Below are 21,931 nucleotides of genomic sequence, written 5' to 3'. Positions count from 1 at the left end.
ATATTTCAATTTCATCATCATACCAAGATAAATCTAATGCAGTCAAAAGATATGCTTCAATTGAACTACATCATCAAGTAACAACCATTATATTTTAAGTAAAGGTTAAAGATCACAAAGTCTTAACAACTTCTCTATCAAAAGACATCATCATCGGTGTTACCCTCAACCAATTTAGTTTAATCCATCAATAGGTATAACAACATCATAAAATCATCACTATTCCAATTAACTTCATTCATAACCTAGGGTTCGGTGAAAAGGCTTATTCAGGAGTTCTTCAAGAACCAAGATAAAGCGAACAAAAACAGATATTACGCAGTCCATAAAAGAATTAGGAAAATTAAAACAGCCCACACATTCACCTACTTCCATCAATGAACAAGAAAGAACCAAGAATAAGGTAATTTTGGAATAAGACATGATCCATACAAAATCCCCTTTCATTAACATCAATTACTCATCAATATATACTTAATTAGATAATAGAAAACCATAATTCAACATAATTAATCATCAATTTCGACTTTAAAATAAAAGCAATTTGCAGAAGAAAACCCTAAGTCTTAGTTAACTTGAAAACAAACTTTGAAATGACCTATTGGGGAAAAGAATCCAAAGAGTGAAGAATCGATACCATAATGAAGCTTGTTCACCAAAAAATGAGTTAAAACCTTCGAGACTTTGAATTCATCTTCAAGTTTCTTTTTTCTTTCAATGGAGGATTAATTCAAACAGAAATAAGATAGAAGTAGGAGGATCTTGGATTTAAATTTGGGTTTGTGTTTTGAAATCAGAAATGAATGATCTTTTACCTAATGTCAATATATAATCCACCACCAAAATACAAAAACTTCCCCTCACTGAGTTGGACATCCAAAAGTGAAGTCAAGCTTCACTGAACTTTTTGCCCTCAAAAACCATCACGCCTCACTTCACAGTCCGTGGAGTTCATGATTGACTGTGGTGGTTGTCATATAAGGTGAGGTAGCTCCCTTTAACAATTCACCTCCACTTCGGTTCTATGGAAAGACCATAAGATACCCTTTACCCCTTCCGTGAAGATGCACCACGACCCATTAAGTGGCTTGTTGTTATCTTAGGCAGTACCTCATCAATGCCTCGCCAAAATCTCCTCATTTTGCTAATGCATTTTAACGGACAACTCTCTCCTTCCGTCAAGGGAACCACCAGTTATAATGTAGATCATGGTGTCTTGGACTGTTTCTTAGGTCCTAGGAAATCTTTTCCCCCCACGTTGCTGTGGCTATGACAACGAGTCATGGTCATGCTCATAAAGAGTAAGGTAGTAGCCTCTCTTCCTTGGCAGCCCTAGACTTTTGGCTTTGGTTTGACTTTAAACGATGGAAATCCTCACTTGGTCTACCACCCGTTCACACAATCTTAAGAACCTATGTCCATTTTCATTATCACATCAAGTTTAATTTTTTGGACACCTCCTTAAAACCATCAAGACACCTCACTATTCCAAGTTAAAAGTTCGTCCAACGTCCTGGACATTCCTTGACGTTAGAAGTCTAGCACCTCCTAAATGTTTTATATACATTATTTTAGGACCTAAAACAGTGTTACTAGTATTTATTCACCATCTTATGCTCTAGGTTATGTCATATACTTTTGGTGTGTTACTTACTCTTTCAATCAACACCATCCAGAATCCTAAACATGATGGGCATTACATGACAATCACTACTCGAGGAGGTAAGCTGACCATTGATCCTCCCATGACAGTTGTACTAGAAGGTGATACGAAAAAGGATAAAGATGTAGTAGACTCTAGTGGAGATTTGGTGGACAAAATGATAAAACAAGCAGAGGTATCTAAGATAGTGATCCCCATTCCTAGACCTCTATCACCATTTCCACAGAGATTCGTGAAGAAACGAAATATGGTAATATCTCCACTTTATCACTATGTTGAAACAACTTTCCATCAATAAGATGTTAATAGGAGATTTGGACCAACTACCTAGATATGCTAATTTTATGAAGATATGGCGACGAAGGAGAGATCAGTGAGTTTTTAGGATGATGACAATGTGATGAAGAAGAGATCGATGAGTTTTGAGGATGATGATGAATGCAACATTATAGTGCTATTGCTACAACGTCCCTTGTACAGAAAATTGAGGATCCGAGCGCCTTTACTATTCCATGTACAATAGGGTTACTTCACTATGCTACGGAACTTTGTGATCTTTGACCCAGAATAAATCTCATGTCATAGTCCGTTTATAAGAAGTTGAGTTTGGGAGACCCGAAGTCTACCACGATGCAGTTATTGATGGCCGATAGAACTCTGAAGAGGCCAATAGGTATACTCTATTATGTGATTGTAAAAGTGGATTCGTTCATCTTGCAGGCCAATTTTGTAATTCTTGATTGTGAGGTTGACTTTGAGGTTTCTATAACTTAAGGAAGATCATTCCTTGCGACTAGATGTGCACTAGTCTATATGGAAAAGGGGAAGACAATGTTTAGGTTGAATAATGAAAAAGCGACACACAAAATTCGTAGGTAAATGAAATAGAGTGGTGATTTCAAAACAGTGTCCACCATATTATACAAGGTTTATTGTGTGTTCGAGGTTCTAATTAATGATCGAATAGGTGACGAGCGATTAGAAGCGGTCATCATGAATTTTGACAGTGATGATATTGAATAGTGTGATATTATGGTGGCTGCACTTGAACGGAATGAATATCGGTTAAAGAAGAAGAAAATAGAGTTATATATGAAGCATCAAGAGTCTCCATCTGCGAGACCAGCTATTTTGGAGGACCTAAAATTAGAGCTTAAAGCCCTACCACATCATCTTTGGTGTGTCGTCTTGGGTACAGATGACACTTTGCCAGTAATAATTGCATCCGAGTTAAATGGGAAACAAGTAGAGAGCTTAGTGGAGGTGTTGAATAGGTTCAAGAGAGCCATCGGTTTGACTAATGCGGGTATCATTAGGATCCCTCACTGTATTTGTTCCATGAAAATCAAACTAATGCCCAATAATATACCGAGTATTGAAAACCAAAGAAGGTTAAATCCATCTATGCAAGAGCCAGTGAAGAAAATATCATCAAGTGGTTAGATGTTGGATCAACTTATCCTATTATAGACAATACTTTAGTGTGTCCTGTTAAGTGCGTACTTAAAACGGCTGGGATGACAATGATACCAATTGAAAGGAACGAGGTAGTTTTAATGCGGCCAATGAACGAATGGAGAGTTTGCATGGACTTCCATAAAATGAATGTTTGGACTAATAAAGACCATTTCTCCGCCCTTGATGGATCAAATGTTATACATACTAGTAGGCAAAGGGTGGTATTGCTTTCTTGTTTGCTAATTGGTCTACAATGATATCTCTATTGCCCTTAAGGATCAAGAAAAGACCATTTTCACTTGCCCTTATGGTATGTTTGCCTTCAAAATGATGTCATTTGAGTAATGTAATGAACCGGGGACGTTCAAATGTTGTATTATATCGATATACTTTGATATGGTGGAGGACACGATTGAGGTGTTTATGGATGATTTTCCTATAGTGGGAGACTCCTTTGATCGGTGTTTGAGTAATTTTAAAGCGGTGCTCAACAGGTGTAAAGATTGTAATTTGGGAGAAATGTCACTTTATGGTGAAAGATAGCATTGTACTGGGCCATCACATCTCTAAGAAGGGAATAGAGGTTGTTCGAGAAAAAGTAGAAGTAACTGAAAAGAGCCATCAACCCATGTCTGTCAATGAAATTAGAAGTTTCCTTGGGCGTGCTGGCTTCTATAGGAGGTTCATAAAGGATGTTTCAAAAATTGCACACCCTTTGTGAAAATTGTTTGAGAATTTAAGTTCTATTTTGATGAATATTGTCTGAAAGAACTTATGAAGTTGAAAGAGAAGTTGGTGTATGCTCCCATTATTATTTAACAAGATTGAAATGAGCCATTTGAGGTGATATGTATTGCAAGTAAGGTAGCACTTGGTGTGGTATTGGGATAGAAATGGGATAAAATCCTCCACCCCATCTACTATGCGAGTAACGCTCTGAATGAAGCCCAAAAGAACTGCAAGATAATAGAACAAGAACTTCTTATAGTGGTGTTTGCATTCAAGAATTTTTCTCCTAGTGGCTTGGTTCGAGAATTATAACAAGAACTTCTTATAGTGGTGTTTGCATTCAAAAATTTTGCTCCTAGTGGCTTGGTTCGAGAGTTATAAATCGAGAGTTATAATGCATAGCAACCATTCTACTTTGAGGTACTTGATGGAGAAGAAGGATGCAAAACCAAGGTTGATTAGATGGGTACTGTTGCTACAAGATTTTTATTTTGAGGTCAAAGAAAGAAAGGGGACTGATAATCAATTTTCTTACCACTTTCCTAGATTGGAGAGTGAAGCTATGTGTGAATTGGGAGAAAAGTCTGAAAATGATGATGCCTTCCCAGATGAACATGTATTGGCTGCATCTCAGGATTCGATTTCATGGTTCGCAGACTTTCCGAACTATTTGATAAGTTATATAGTACCGTAAGACTTGATCTTCCACCAGAGAAATAAATTCATGTATGATGTGAAAAAGTTCATTTGAGATTAGTCTTACTTAAATCAGAGTTGTTCTAAAGGGATAATTCTATATTGTATACCCGAAGTTGAAATTTTGACTATTTTTAGGCATGTAACTCCTCGCTTGTGGGAGGGCACAATAGTGGTATCCGTACTGCGCATAAGATCCTGCAATATGGGTATTATTTGCAAACCATTCCCAAGATGCTCACTATTTTGCCAAATCATGGGATCGGTGTCAACGGGAAGGAGGAATTTTTAAGGGGCAAGAACTTCCGTTGATCCTAAAGTAGTAGAACAAAGATTAAATGGGTTTAATGAGCTTGATGAGTTTTGCCTAAAGGCCTATGAATATTAAGCCATCTACAAAGAAAAGATGAAGAAGTAGCACGACCAAAGTATTGACAAGCTATAATATATGGTTGGTGATTTGATACTTCGATTCAACTCAATGCTGCACTTCTTTCCGGGAAACTCAAGTGCAAGTGGAAAGCGCCATCCTCATAAGTAAAGTGTTCCCACATGGAGAGGTTAAGTTGAAGAACAAGGAAGGCACAAAGTTCACGGTCAAAGGACAAAGGATAAAGATATATCTAGGGCATGCAAAGAGTGTTCATTAAGTGGTTGAATCCTATCATCTTGATGAATTCTTAATAATCAAGAGACATGCATTGTTCCATGACGTGAAATCAAATGCTTTTTTGGAGGCAACCCAAGGTGTACTCTCTAGCCTATTGTATGTTTTTTCCCTAGTAGCAAGAGTCATAATTTTTGTTAATTATTTCATTTTTTATTCTGTTCTAATGTTGAATAGATATTAATATGGGGTCTCTGTCTTAAAAGTATCAAGAAAAACTCAAAAAGAATGTCCTAATTGTTTCTACATGTTTATGGAGAAAAAGGACAAATCTGCAGAAGGATAGTCTAGTGAAGAGATTTACTAACCCTACTGACGGATAGTCAATGGTGTCTGTAGATACAAAGTATGTTTTAAAATTCATTATAAGTCTGAAGTGATTGATTGTCACAATTTACGGACCGTCAATGGTGTTTTGTAGGTCCAAATCTTTCAGCGACCGGACCCGTCAGGTAATATAAAAATAGATAACCTTACAAATTCATTCCCTCTTTCCATATTCTCTCGACTTTCCTTCCATAACTGTTACAACCGATCAATTCCCCCATATTTAACCTCACTAAAACAAAACTCCCCATCTAAAAAAAAATTGTCCCATAAGTTTTCTAAATTCCTAAACCCTCTCTTCCCCAAATTCTCTTTTTCTCCATTATTAAGAGGCTGATGATCTAGTTCAGACACCTAGGATACTTCCTCAAAGTTCAAAAAGTGCACAAAACCAAACCACTACTATCAAAAGGTACTTCGATTTCCATTAACATTGAATTCTCGTTTATAGTTGCATATTGATGTTCAGGGGTGGATCTTGACCTTTGGACTAAATTAAGTTAAATGTCATATTTTAAAATGCGTAATTACTCCAATAGGAATAATGGACATTTATTGTATACCAAAGTGTACGAGTTAAATTGTAGTTTTTTGAATGTTCTAACGTAGGGTTCCTTTTTCTTTTGTAAATTGATCGAATCATTACATAAAAGAGGAACTCTAGAAATGACAAACTCATATTGGGTGTGTCAAAAATACGTGCTTAGTCTTGATTGTGGAAAATAGGGGTCACCAAAGACACAAAAAATTTGAACTGGTAAAAGGCATGAATTCTGTTACAGACCAATAGTACGAGACGCCATCTACGGGCTATCGATTGATCGAAGAGTTGTTGATGCGGTCCGTCTATTGAAACACCCTTAAAAACTCTAAGTTAAAAAATATGGAAGTGGCCTAAGGTCCATTAATTGATAAATGAACCGTTATGAACGTTTTTCGTTCCCATCACAGAACCTGATTCACTCCTTTCAAAAAATAAATCCATACGTGTGACGACGAAAGTGGACCACAGTCCATTAGTTCATTGATGGGTCATTCTTCACGTACGTTGTTCCCATAAAAAACCATGTTTTGAGTCAATCATAAATTTTTTTGTAAGTGTCGGATGATGGATGTGATCGATAGACCATAGAATGATAGACGTGCCATTGATAGTGTGCGTCCACCTGACACTGCAACAAGGATCTGCATTTATGAGTTTCAAGTTAACTCTATTCCATTTTTTATCTAGTGTGTTTGGGTGCGACTATGATACTAACAATTGCTTCACAGGTTAAAATGAGTCCAAAGAAGGACGTTGTCTACGACAAGAGGGAAAATGTATGTTGGTTTCCCTGTCTTATTGAATGGTCTAAGAAGACTTCGATTACAAGTGCGACCCAACCTATTCCCCTCTTGGTTCCACAACACAGTCTGCTGCACGGGTCACTAGGGGAACAACCCGAAAGGTGTCTCCAGTATATTCACTTTCTCCCGTCTGATGAGGAGTGCATGCTGACTGGTTCACTAATCGAGGCTGCTTCCAGTTCTTAAAGAGGGTCAATATCCGACACTGAGTCTACCACCGCTTCAATGTTGGCCCAATTTTTTGGATAAAAAGCATCCACTACTTTTGGTTGCACCTTTTAGGGAGCCACTAGATTTGGGGGCCAAGACAAGCAAGCCTCATATGATGAGGCTACAAGTTCAAAGTCTACACCCACACCCCAAGCAAATGACCCTCATTTGTTGTTGATGAAAAAAACTGATGGTGCATCGAGGGTCAATACTTGGTGTACAGGTATGCGAGGATGCTGAATGAAAAGGGGGTAATGACCCGGTTGGTTTCTAAGGACCATCACGTCCTCATAGGGAGTCTTTCCACAATCCCCAAGGTATAGAGATTATTCAATTTCCATAAATGCGATGGGATGGATCAGGACTTGAATAGCTACAATGAGGAGATTGTTCAGGAGTTTTATATCTCCACTATAGCCATTCTTCGAGGGTCCATTGATGAGAGGGCAAAATCTGCAAAAAAAGATCCCCTCACGTCTATGATATTATGGGGATGCCGAGTGGACAATTCTGCCACCACCATGAACAACTTCCAATATGGATCCTCCACCTTAACATAGTGGACTCGAAATACATAGGAGTTTGACTATAGTTGGGAGATTTTTCAGAGTGGTACATTTTAGAGGAATGCAGAGTAGTGTGAGACATTGAAAAAGTTGTTGACTCGATATATAGCGACAGACGGTGAGAGGGTAGATGGTGTTATAGAACCCCAGAGGCTCATCAAGAGGTCCTCTCTCAAATTTTTGTCCATGTTTTTCTGGTTGTTGTTTTAGCACCTATTATCGCCCACAAAGGGAAAAAACCTACATAACTCTGATATGCAGTGATGGTGGCAACATTGGTCGCAGAATTGGAGATAAACTTTTCTCGAATGATTATAGCGGAGATTCATGAGAGGGTGACTAACATTCATTCCACTTACCCCTTTCCCTGTGTTATCTTCATGTTATTCAGGGATGCCAGAGTGCAAATTTTGCACTCTGACAAACTTCGTAAGCTGACAGGTACTCTAGATATAGGTGTCATCAAGGATTAATCCAATTTGACTGCACCACACAGAGTGCCCAATATTTAGGTGCCTCCATTGAGCGAGAACTTGGCTGACCCTATCGCACAAGAGTCTTCTAGCCCCACTCCGACATCGTCTTCACATTTAACCAATAGGCCCATAAGGTCGTTGACATCTACAACACCATCTGGTGCGTTGGTCCCTCTAGCTTGAGTTAAGAAGTTAGAGGTACAAATGGCCACTCAACTTTTTCATATTCATCTTTGGATGCAAAAATCTATTGCTAAGGTTAAGGACCGCATAGAGAAGCGGGTGGAAAAGCAGGCCGAGCTCAATTCCTTTGGGATATGGGTTCTAGCACGCCCTACCCTCAGTTCCGACCTCACTACTATTCAGTTTTAGTTGGCCAGCTTGTGTACCAAAGTTGATGCCATCATAGAGATGAAGACGAATGAGCTAGAGACTTCTCCCTTTGACCTAGCATATGACTCGGTGCTTGATGCATTAGTCGATTTCCATGATGAGTCATAGCGTGAGCAGCGTGTGCATACCAAGAGACACCACTCAAGACACACCACTTAGGCCAATAATTAGGCTCGTGCTAGAAAGTGAGAGAGGAAAATGCTTGAACAATCTAGGGTAGCCTCCTTAGTAGATGTGGAGATACGTCAATGGAGAACATTAAACATAGCTAATTTGGCGTTCAATTCTATATCAGCGAGCAGTAAGAGGAATACTACTGATGGAGCAGAGGTTGGTGTGGGTACTATTGAGGTTGATCCACGTGATAATCCAGGGGGTTTTGAGAAATCGGACCCACTTCTTGTTGATAGTCTTCCACCCAATGCGCCATATCATTACTTAACCTACCTCTTTATTAACGTCACATCGAGGGAGAACCCCGTAGAAGTAACATCGCATACTTAACCTCTTGGAGGTCTTATAAAAACCCTTAGTTATCATTCATCGTATTATTATAGTAAATTTAGGGAAAATATAAAACTTTTGATTGCACATCATATGGTAGAAACTTCACTTCATATATACTAAACGTACCACATTACATACTTAGACTCTAAGTCTCTTTGCATTACTAGACACGACATCATAAGAGTAAAATAGGAACACTTCCATTATTACATAATCATAAGTATATGATTTATAAAACTTCACAGTAAACATAAGTAGGATATCCTTGGAACATAAGGATTCCTTTTCTTGAGCTTGGGAATCATATATCAAGTTCCTTACCATTTAATACATCCTTTAAGTATCCCTAATCTACACTTCGTGTAAAAGTAGAGAAGAATGGGATTAGTACAAGGATGCACTAAGTATGGTAACAATGCAAAACCATGTATTTAAAAGGGACATTTTCTTGAAATCATACTTCATGCCTTTTTGAGTAAATCTTTATAAAACCTTTGTTCAATTGAACTTATATCATTCACATACTTCATATAGACATATTCAAATTCCAAATAGCATAGAAAAACATATTTAGAATGTAAGTTATTTTTGTGGTCACCTTACAATGAACTATTTTACTTTAAAGTGAGCTATATGTTCTTTTATTCACTAACTTTTTAAGTAACCCTCCAGTGATATATGGTGCAGTGCATTACCTTAGCCCAGAAAGAAAGCATATATACAACCTATAAAAACAACACATACCATCATACAAGTATAATCTATTAAAGACACATTTTAGTCAAGGCTCTATTGGCTTTACAGTAAGCTACATCAATTTGCACATATAATGGCTTTACTTCACCATAGTCATTATAATATCTTATTCATGACCCTAATCTTATTGTACTATTGCAATGTGCACATGAAGCCCCATAACCTCACACATACACAGTAAACCCTTCATGAGACCACGAACCTTACACTTCATACATTAACATTAACAAGTGAAGGAAACTTCATCCCAAGATATGCAAGACCTTCATCGTATAATAGTTAAGACAAACATTATGCATATAGGGACAGGTTCACATCATTTAGACATATACCTTCACATATTCATAACAAGTAGACAATTACTACAATGTCATGCATAAATACATAAACATAACCACACGCATTAGGCCACCTCCCTTGGACTTCCTAATGAGCTACTTGTGCAATGTCTAGATGGGTTCATTACTTCTACCTATCCTAAGTAACCTCTCATATGTCATCCTAGTTAAGGTCCTAGTAATTTACTTCCATTGTCCATTTAACTTTAGAAAAACTATTGCATTGTCCGAACTAAGACCATGGGTGCTAAACATGGAATTTTGTGTTGTAGAGACTTACACCAATGAAAGGTGTTCTTACCTAGCCAAGGTAGAACATTTACACACGCTAGCATTTTAGTTGATATCACATAGTTAGATACTCTGTGTCAAGAATAGTTTATGGAACTAATAGATAGGTATGATCCCTCTACATGCGATTTGGCTATTGGGGCCTTCTCTCATGAGATAATATTGGTGAACCTTACTCAAAGGAAAACCAGCACGTCATGTGGATCCATAGGTGAGTATTTCTCTAAGGGAAGTCAACACTCTATAAGGAACATATAGTGAATCTTCCTCCTAGGGAAGTCAACACCTCTCATTGTCCAGTTTACTCGGTTCTAAGAAAAGTTCCCTTCATTTAAAAGTCTTTATTACCAATTTTTATAAAACATAGGCTTAGGAACTCATTCCAAGGCCCCTCGATTCAGCAGATCATCATTAATGTGTGTGCATATACATATATGTGAGAAAACTTTTCACATAACACATTAAGGTAACACATGTTCATACATTCATATTTATGCACATAGAATAAAAAACTAGAAGTATCCTATCAAGCGACACATGTGCAATGCGTAGACAACGTCCCATACCCTTGACCATACAAGTACACCTATCAATTCATTCTAGTTATGGAAACATATATCATACTTTCACAAACATAAGCTTAACATGCATAGTAGTATACATTAGTGAATATGAGAACTACCTTTCATTTAGACACCATGATCTATTCTACTAGTAATCATGCATGATGCGTGAGTGTGTGTGTGCACTAGTCGGCATGATCACATAATGGCTACCAATAACACATTGAGGCAGCCTCCCTCTTAGACCACATAACACTTTCAAGCATAGACCAAATAACACTATTAAGCATAGGAGGCAAGACAATATTCACATTTTAAAAGCTTTCGATGCGCGGCACCCCAATATCTCTTCAATGGGTTTTCCGACTTTATTTTTTGTTTTACCCTCTAAACCTTCCAAAACTCCCATGGATCACACCCCAAACACTTAGGATCCCTAAATAAGTTATTACCCAATAGTTTATACCTAGAAACTGTTTGGAAACATGGATTAAAACGAACCGAAATCAATAACAATTCAACAAACAAGAATTTCAAACTTTTCATCAAGAACTTCAAGATTTCCCTTCAATTAACAATAAATTTCAGTAATGAATGAAATAGGAGGATGGTTTAAAGAACCCAACACCGATTGATCTCACATTCCTTATTAGGGATCACCCAAAATGAAATCCACGAACGAATTCTTGGAATTATTACATCTTCTTCTCCTTTCATTTATTTTGTCCTTTATCTTCAAGACCTATATTATTTTATAAGTGTGTAAACTGAATGGGATCTTTTTAGACCCCAGCATCTTACCCCAAAAACAAATTTAATAATTAAGTTAGGAAAAGGCCAAAACACCCTTAAAATAACATGACTATTTAAAGTAATATATCAAAAATACGACCCCAGAAATTCACAAAAAGGAGTCATTCAAAAATCTTTCGACGAGCTTTCCATCCATATAAAGAATTAACTTAAACTCTTTCTGAGCTGGGAATGATAGCCATTAGAAAATGACCAAAACTCACTTTTGAAATGTGAAAATTTTCCTAATTTCCTAACGTATTTCAAAATTTGATTCTTCTTATATTTATGAGCTTAACCTTAGGTTATCTAGAATACGAGATGTTACAATATCTCCCCCCTGGGAACATTAGTCCTCGAATGCGAATTCATTTCTCTAAGCTAACGATAGTAATTATCATTTCAGCACTCAACAACAAAAGTAAGTTGTAACATGCTTATGCATAATCTCATAAAGTTCTAAGAAGATAGTTTAGTACCTTGATTTGTATTCTCTTCGGATTAAAAGAGATGTGTATATCTCTTCATATCCTCATGCGCTTCCCAGGTGTCTTCTTCAACAAATTGGTTCCTCCAAAGGACCTTGACTGAAGCAACTTCTTTTATCCTCAACTTGCGAACTTGCTGATCCAAAAATTTGATCTGAACTTCTTTATAGGATAATTTGTCCTTAATCCCCAAATTCTTTGTTGGTAATATAAATTAAAGAATTCGAAACACTTGTTTAACATAGAAATATGGAACACCGAATGAACCGCTTCTAACTCTTGGGGTAGCTCTAACTCATAGGCCTCATTGACCACTCTCTTGTTGATTCTATAAGGTCAAATATAGTGGGGAATAAGTTTACCCTTCTCACCAAACCACATAACTCTTTACATAGGTAAAACTTTCAGATACACCAAATCATCTACCTCAAACTCTTATGGCCTTCTTATAACATATGTGTAGGACTTTTGGCGACTTTTTGTTGTCTTCAACCTTTAATTAATAATTTTCACCTTATCCATAGCATGGTGAACTAAATTTTGTCCTATCAACCCTACTTCTCCAACTTCAAACCTACTAATAGGAGATTTACGTCTTCTCCAACAAAGAGATTCATATGGGGCCATTTTGATGCTCGAGTGATAACTATTGTTGTAAGCAAATTTAATGAGAGCTAGGTGATCTTCCCAATATTCATTGAAGTCGATCACACAAGATATCAATGTATCTTCTAAGGTTTGGATCTTATGCTCTGCTTGGCCATCTGTCTGAGGATGAAAACTAGGGCAAAAAATTCACCTTACAACCTGCCTTTCGAGGATGATTTCAAGAATTGTGCAGTAAATTGTGCACCTCTATATGAAATAGTGGAGATCGGAAACCAATGAATTCTTACCACTTCCTGAAGGTACAACATAGCTTAATCCTTAACAGAATAGGCAGTCTTGACCGACACAAAATAGGCTGACTTTGTTATTTAATTTACAATCACCCAAATGGAATCATATGGTAATCACGATCTTCGCAAGCTTGTGATTAAGTCCATATTAATCATCTCCCACTTAAATTCCAAAAGCTCTATCCTATTATCTAAACCTCTAGGCCTTTCGTGTTCAACTTTCACTTGCTGACAATTAAAACAATTTGCAACAAACTTACCGGTATCTTTCTTCACGCCTTCCCACCAATATACCTCTCTCAAATTATGGTACATTTTGGTGGCACTTTGATGAATGGAATATTTGAATATATGAGACTACTCCAAGATTCTTTCTTGTAGTCCATCAACCTGAGGTACACATAATGAACCTAGGTATTTCAGCACACCATCTCCCCCTTGTTTGAAGGCCAATACTCTTTGGCTATTGACACTTTCCTTAAGATTAAGAAAAATAAGGTCTGCGTCTTGCTTCTCTCTCACCTCTGAAACCATGGATCATTGAGCCCCATTAGACACCACTATTCCTTGTTCTGTTGAATCCATAAGTCTGACTCCTAGTTGTGCAAATATGTGAACATCTTTTACTAACTCCTTCTTTTCTTCTTCGATATAGGAAGTACTTCCCATGGAAAACCTGCTTAAGGCTTCATCATTCACATTAGACTTACCTGGGTGGTAAAGAATACTCATGTCATAATCTTTGAGTAACTCCAACCACCTTCTTGGTCTGAGGTTGAGCTCTTTCTGAGTGAAACATATTAGAGGCTCTTTTGATCATTGAATGTATCAAGATGAACTCCATAAAAATTGAGATGCCATATCTTCAATGCAAACAATACTGTAGTCGGTTCTAAGTCATGAGTTGGATAATTCTTCTTATGAGCCTACAACTATCTAGAGGCATAAGCTATAGCAATGCGCTTCTGCATTAACACACTGCCCAAGCAAACTCTTGATGTGTCACAATACACCACGAATCCTTAAGTACTATCACGTAAGGTCAAAACTGGATCTTTAGTCAATCTCTTTTTCAACTCCTAAAATCTTTTCTCACAAGATTTAGACCATTGAAACTTGACTTTATTCTGTGTTAACTTGGTTAAAGGGGAGGAGATAGATGAGAATCCTTCAATAAATATCCTATAATAGCCAACCAAACCCAGGAAACTCCTTATATCTATTGGATATGTGGGTCTAGTGTAACTCGGAACTGCCTCAATCTTCTATGTTTCAACTCTAATACCTTTTGTCACAACCCGAGTCTAGACCCCAGATGAGACCGGCGTCGTTGACCTCTCAGAGTTCACATACAAGCCCACATAAATCATCGTAACTTAATCTAGGTTAATTTTAGCGGAAAATTTAATGTTTTTGTGACTTAAAAGTCATATAAGACATTCTACTTAAACTCATAAACGTTCACAATCAACCATGTAATATTAAGATCATCAAATGAAAGAAATAGTTCTATATTGCATTTAGTGTATACTTTCCAAAATGGCACTAATATAATGTCTGAAATAAGATGAGAAACAAATGCTAGTGGAACATACTCCACTAACTCAAACCTATATATAATCTAGAATATAATGGGCAAGCATCCTCGAAAGAAGGAGGGCCTACAAAATCCGGATGAATGCTCCTTGTCCGGATAACTTAAGTCTCAACGTGTAAGCTCTAACGTCCACGTGTGCCTGCACCTAAAAATGTTGAGTTGTATGGGATTAGTACACACTTGTAGTAATTATTGTTATATGCAAACACACACCAAGGACATGCATGATGAAAAATATCTATTTCCTATCGATATGAGTTATGGAATGTCAAGTTAGTGGACTTGCCAAATTCTGATTAGGAAAGTCATCCCATGAGAGTCACATGCATCATCATACTTATCATTTTGTAAGGTACACATAACATATAACACATATCATATCACGTAGTTCATATCATTATTTCATATGCCATGAGAACTTGGAATCATGGACTTCACATTAGGACTTCCAAAAATGAGGGCTCAACATATGGGACCTCAACTAGGGAGCCTTCTTCAGCAAACACAGAGTTTTCTTCATTCATTTGTACGTACTTCATTTTAATTAATTCATATACTAGTGCAATCACCAGTTATAACTAGGATGAAGTTTGAGACTCTCATCGATTTTGCTCTGCAATGACCAAGAATAACCTTGTTTCATTACTTAAATCTAGCTCACCTCTTTAATATTCTATCATAACACCTTTGGTATCGTTCATTTCATTATGTGCATCATTTAACGCTGGCCTCATAATTTGTTTGGGAACTTTAACCTTAACCGGCATAGATCATGTCAGCATCATGTATTCCAGTGTCTGCCCCACACCGAAAAGACGTGGAATCACCGGCCAAAGTGACCGGAACATGCTAGCGTATATAGGGAGTCGAACCCTCCTAGATTCCTATATTGGCGGTATAGGTTCAAAGACTAGGAGATATAAGGAGATCGATACCCGTCATGCTGGACAATCTCTTCTCATGAGAGTTACGTGAACCTCCGACCTTTCTGAAGGAAGGCACCACCATTCATAGCTAGCCTATTGGTGCTCAGTATAAAGTTTGATTACATTCAACTCATATATCATGGACAATGATTTCGAGCATGAGGACATCATAGCTCATTAGATGATTTCTCATCTCGTCAATAGAATTAAGTATGCATAACTTTGATACTTTCATTAGTGTGTTCATAGAGACTGATCTCTTCACTAACTTTACACTCTCATAGGTGAGTACGTTTTGGTAAATGTCATAGGCTCATTAGATATTGCTCTCATATTTCACATTAGCGTCTTATCATATTGTAACCTCATTAATTAACTTTAACAAATTTTCTTTTCATAATTACTCATCCTTCACATGAATGTTCATTTCATCATATGCCAATCCACTTGGCAATTTAGTGTGTTTCACACTCTTACTTAACCCTTCTAGGGTTACATCATATTATCACATACATCTTAGGGTCACTTACTTTTAAACGTATTCTAGACTTATGAGTCCACACATATAAGTCATGAGGCTTCATTCATAGCTTGTCTAAGTGATTCATGTTTACCCAAGATTATGTGGTGCAAGACTTATGCATCTTTTAGATATGCCAAGATATTGATTTCGATCTTTAGAGGCAACATTCATTAAATATTTACTTATGTATGACTTATGTGTCAATACGCAATTGGGCAAGGGAACCCTATTTTGAATCCCTTCGACAACACTTAATCTTATTTTAAACTTGATAATTGCATTTTTCAGATTTTGGGTACCCTAGTTCGATCCGCATCAACCCGATAATCTTTCATTTCTATTTCTCCTGTACCTTTTCTTTTAAGTCAAGGAGCTTATGGGTTTAATCCCCCAAAAGCTCGTTATTTTTCATTTAATTTATCTCTTAATTATCTCACATATCCAAGAGGTTGTAGGTTCAATCCCCACTCTCCACATTTATTTTCTCCTTTATTTTTCTCCTAACTCTCTCATCTATTAAAGAGGTTTTGGGTTCAATCCCCACTCACCACATATATTTTTCGTTGCATTTTTATCACAAAATTTTTATGAAATATTCATTTGGTGAAGTCATGGGTTAAATCCTCAATGACCTCACATTTAAAAAAAAACATAATCAAATTTAATATTTTTTAAAGTTAGTCTCCTCCAATCCATTTTTGTCTTAATCTTTTGTTGATTTTTTGTAGCTTTCATGTAATGATGTCTTGGATTCAATACTTAGTGATTTTACTTAATTTAGATTCATTTTTCATTGCATTTTATACCACTTTTATTGGTCGAACCCAACCTACCAAATGCTGGAAACTTGGTCAATATTTTCAGCTCCTTGTTATCATCATTTCTTCATTAGATCTTAGGACGTTTAATGAAACATTTGGTGCATATTTAAGTATATTTTTTTTCATGGTTATATTCATCCAAGAATTACCTTGAAATCCAGCAACATTACACCAATTTTGAACATCATGATTTAAACAAACATTTGCACAAACATCACTTTTCACTTATTTTCTGTTGGCATAAATTGCCATGCTTACAATTCCTAACACATAATCATGAACACATTATCACGAAAATCACACTTCATACTCAAATTAGCAACTAAAATTCAAACAACATGATCTATGTAGCCTATTTCAGATTGAAATCAGAAGGATACTAGGAAATAGGAGTTCGACAAGAACGGCAACAACCCTAATTTCAAATTTCTGAATTCGTGGAAAGGAAATTCACTTGGAGAAAGGCGTCCACGAGAGAAACCCATAATTGAATTTAGTGTTATTCAACACACGAACTGTTGTCTAAAATCCTCTCCAAATACACGTCCATGTCCCGAAACTTCATCACAAAACTCGATGGAAAACCCTTCTTTTTACTTTATGTTTTTAGATAGCTTTTTGTCTATGTTTTTGATGTTTAAATTCATCAAGTATGAAGAAATTTTGGTTGTGTTTAATGTTCTTGTATTTTGTAAGAAGATATAACACAAAAGTGAGAGAGTTGATCGTGAAAGACAGAGGATAAACGCGAGAAGTCAGTGGTTCCTTAGGATAAGGATTGTAGTTTTAGACTTAGTCAAAGTAAGATTTTGTTAGATTGTAAAAATCAAATTTAATTAAATCACACGTAAAAGGACCTTATTTCCATTACTAAAAATCAGATTTAAACCCCATTTTAATTCACTTGGGCGTCGCTTCCGTGGATGATCGAACTCGTAACGTCCCTATCACAAAAACAGGTCCCTTCGGGTCGACCCGACTCAAATCGCCCCATTAAATAATTATTAATAATTATAATAATAACCTGATATTTCTTTTTCTTTAATCAGAATTTAAATATTTATCAATTAAATTAATTCTCCAATATAAATAATCAAGTTAAATCATTGCTCCCACCTAGGTTCGAACCCGGGTTGAGCAACATTTTTCTCAATGGGTAATTTTGGCCATTTCTACCCAAATTTCCCCTCCACCATTTTAATGAAATAATTCATTAAATATTTAGGATAAGTATTATACTACCCTTAGCCTTGAAAAACACCATTTTACCACTAGAACCTCCAAACATAAGATTTCCCCTTTTTAGGTCCGGTAAAGACTCGTCCGGGTAAATCTTCATATTCGGGAGCCCTACATGGCTGGAACAAAAATTTCATAACTCAAAAAACTCCCCAAGTTAGTTTTCTTGGCTTTCGCAAGGGTTCAGAGTGTCTGGTTCTACACACATCAATCCGTGTGAACCTGATATATTCGTAGGCGTTCTAGAAACACTAAACATTACTTAGCATATTTATTTTTAGGGTTGTTACACCTTCACCAGAAACAATAGGCCATTACAAGGACACAGACAAGCCAAAACTCAAATTTTGATAACTTGGCATACACGCTCATACCTTGTTCTAAAAGTTGTATTGGGAATATCACATCCCCTTACTTTGAATTGATGATAGACTGATTTGAGGTCGATCATAGAAAAGCAAGATGCACCGTGAAGTTGATCAAAAAGGTCATCTATCCTTTGAAGAGAATACTATTTTTGATGGTCACCTTATTTAGCTGACGCTAATCTATACATATCCGAAGGGACCCAACCTTCTTCCTCACAAAAAAGACCGCAGCGCCCCAAGGTAAGAAAATTGGTCAAATAAAGCCTTTATATAAAAGATCTTTTAACTTCTATTTTAGCTCTTTTAACCTTACTGGTGGCATTTTGTATGACAAAATAGAGATAGTACGAGTATTTGGGATGATGTCTATACCGAAGCCTATCTCACTTTTGGGAGGGACTCCAAGTAGTCATCAGGAAAGACTTCTAGAAACTCACTGACTCTAGGAACTGACTTAAGAGAGGCACCTAAACACTAATTTATTAATACACTTCTTGGAAACTAACTTCCTCGCCTTAAAGTACGAAATGAAGCGAGCTTTAGAACCCTGCCAAACTACTATCCCACTCTATGACTTGATCATTGGGAATATGAAACTTGAAAAGTCAAGTTCTGTTATTTATTGATGCATAATAGGCATGGGGCCAGCCATACCTAGAATGATATCAAAACCTACCATGTGTAACTCTACTAGACAAGCCATGATACTCTTGTGACTGAAGAAAAATAGGACAATCATGATAAAGCATTTCTACTACAATGGATTCACCAATAGTTATCGATACACTAAATGGTTTGCTATCTTGCTCTAGATAAATCTCAAAGTTTCATAGCCACATATGAGTTGCAAAAGATAAACTAACTCCTATATCTAATCATTAATAAGCAATAATGTGAAAGACTCAAATCATACCAGTCAAAACATCTGGAAAATTCTCTTGTTCATGGCTATTATTAAGAGAATACAAGAAGTTTGTTCCTCTGCCTATTCTAGAAGTAGATACCCTAGGTGCAGGCCTGTTTAGTGGAGCAACTGATGAATTTTGAGATCTATTGTCCAGATTTCCACCTCCTTGCATGTCCTTGGGGCCCTCTCCAATGAAGTGACACTCTTGACCACACTTGTAACAACCTGTGAAACGTTCATGACAGATGCCAAAGTGATTCCTACCACACTTGGCGTAGGGAGGAGGCATAGTACATCCTTGCGCCATACTACATTTCGATTAAGCCAGGCCAGCTTTGAAGTTCTCCGAATTCTGGTCACTATATTCACTTCCTGTTTCTTTGTGCTGGTGCACTAGCAGATGATGACAATGTCATTTGGTTTATGGAATTGTGGTCAGCTTGAACCACCTTTCTGTTGAGCAAACTCATTCTAGGCTTGGCCTTCTTGTTTCAGTACTCTTCTATATCCTTAACGTTCTCTTCTTCAACTTGTTGAATAAATACCATCAGAATGGATATGTCCATGTCACCTATCAACATGGCAAGCTACCTTCCTTACATGAAGTGTGACCTAACCTTGCAATAAATAGACTCATTCTAGTCCTTATTTTTTTCACCCTCTTTGAAGCATAGAGAGAGAATTGGGTGAACTTCATCCTATACTGCTGTACAACTAATGGAGTCATGTTTCAGAGTAAGGAACTCCCGCACTTTGGGTTTATTCAATTCTCAACGAAAGAACGTCCCCAATAATGCTTCTTCGAAACAAGCCCAACTTCAACGTGGTGAATCCTCAGCTCTACCATCCTTCCATTGATCAAACAAAATTCTACCACACCTTTTAGTTGATATGGCGCCCATTCAACCCTCTTAATATCTACCACATGCATTACCTCAATCACCTTCTTTAACTCATCCACAAAAGTATTTGGATCCTCAGTAGGGCTTGATCTAGTGAAACTAGGAGGGTTCATACTCAAAAACTCATGAACTCTCGAGTTATTAGCTCCTTCTTGTCGAGTTGCTCTCTGTTGCCCAACATGGTCGGTCACAACCTAACTTAACACTCGTATTGCTTCCTAAAATTTGTCACTGGTAACCTCTCCTTGGTGTTACACCTCTGGTGCATTTGGAACCGCTGGTTCCTTAACATTACTTTGTGGTCAACCTCTTAATGCTCTTCTTAGAGGCATGATGATCTGAAAAATATGTGTAAGCATAAATAAGTGAGAGGCTTTAAAGATAAGCTCTTTGCACAAAAGGAACATGAAATAAAGGAAACGTTCCTAATATTTTAGCGTCCTAATCAAATATGTGGCACGCTTCACATGAATGACTAGTACTGTACAGACACGACTTCATAGACACCATAGGACTCTTGAAACCTGGCTCTAGTACGAAGTTTATCATGCCCCGAGCCTAAACCTTGGGCAGGACTGGCAGTCAAAGACCATTGATGAACCTCAAGTTAACCCTTCGCCTGACTTACTGAACTCAGCAGAAGACTAAAATCATCTTAAACAATAAATAACACATGTTTAAAGGAAAAGACTTCATATAATATTTAGCCACGATGGCACTTAAGGCTTAACAAGAAATAATAAACTCTAAACTAAAATACTAGAATCTACGAAGCCTCTAAACTCACTGACAAAAAATGTTAGTAAATACCCCAGAACATCCTAAAATTAAAGTACTAAAACCAAAACAAATGGATATCCTCCGCAATGCAAGGAGACTCACCACTGACTCTAGAGCTCCATCTGGATCAACGAAATGCTTCGCGCTGATCCTAGTTACCTGCGTCTGCATCATAAAATGTTGCAAGGCAACTGGCATCAGTACATTGAATGTATGAGTATGCGAGTTGGAAAACTATACAAAACTTAAGCTTGAAAGGGAGTAAGAAATAAGAATTACCTTGGCTTCGTTCCACTCATGATCCACTAACTCTTCTTTAATGTACGTTGTTAAAATAAATGCAATATAAAGAAATTCTGATTGATAACATTCTTAAACCTCTGAGTATTTATATACCAATACACAATAATGTGAAATATGTATATAAAATACAATAATTAGGTATTATGAAAATACGATAATGCGATGTATAAAATACATTTTTTTACCTGAGGGAGATTCACTATTGACAACCATAACATAAGAGCTAGAGAGATAATACAACCGTCTACCACATGCTTCCAACACATCCTATACCCAACCAAATATGCACGACCTGAACTTCTTATTGGATAAACTAGTAGACTGTGAAAAAGAATCATCTAATAAATATGACCCTTTTCTACCCATGGTGGCTAACATAATATATGGGGGCTGTGAGTT

The sequence above is a fragment of the Solanum lycopersicum genome, chromosome 4 (assembly GCF_036512215.1).
Source record: "Solanum lycopersicum chromosome 4, SLM_r2.1".
NCBI classification, from domain to species: Eukaryota; Viridiplantae; Streptophyta; class Magnoliopsida; order Solanales; family Solanaceae; genus Solanum; species Solanum lycopersicum.
Note: the sequence above shows the minus strand (reverse complement) of the source record.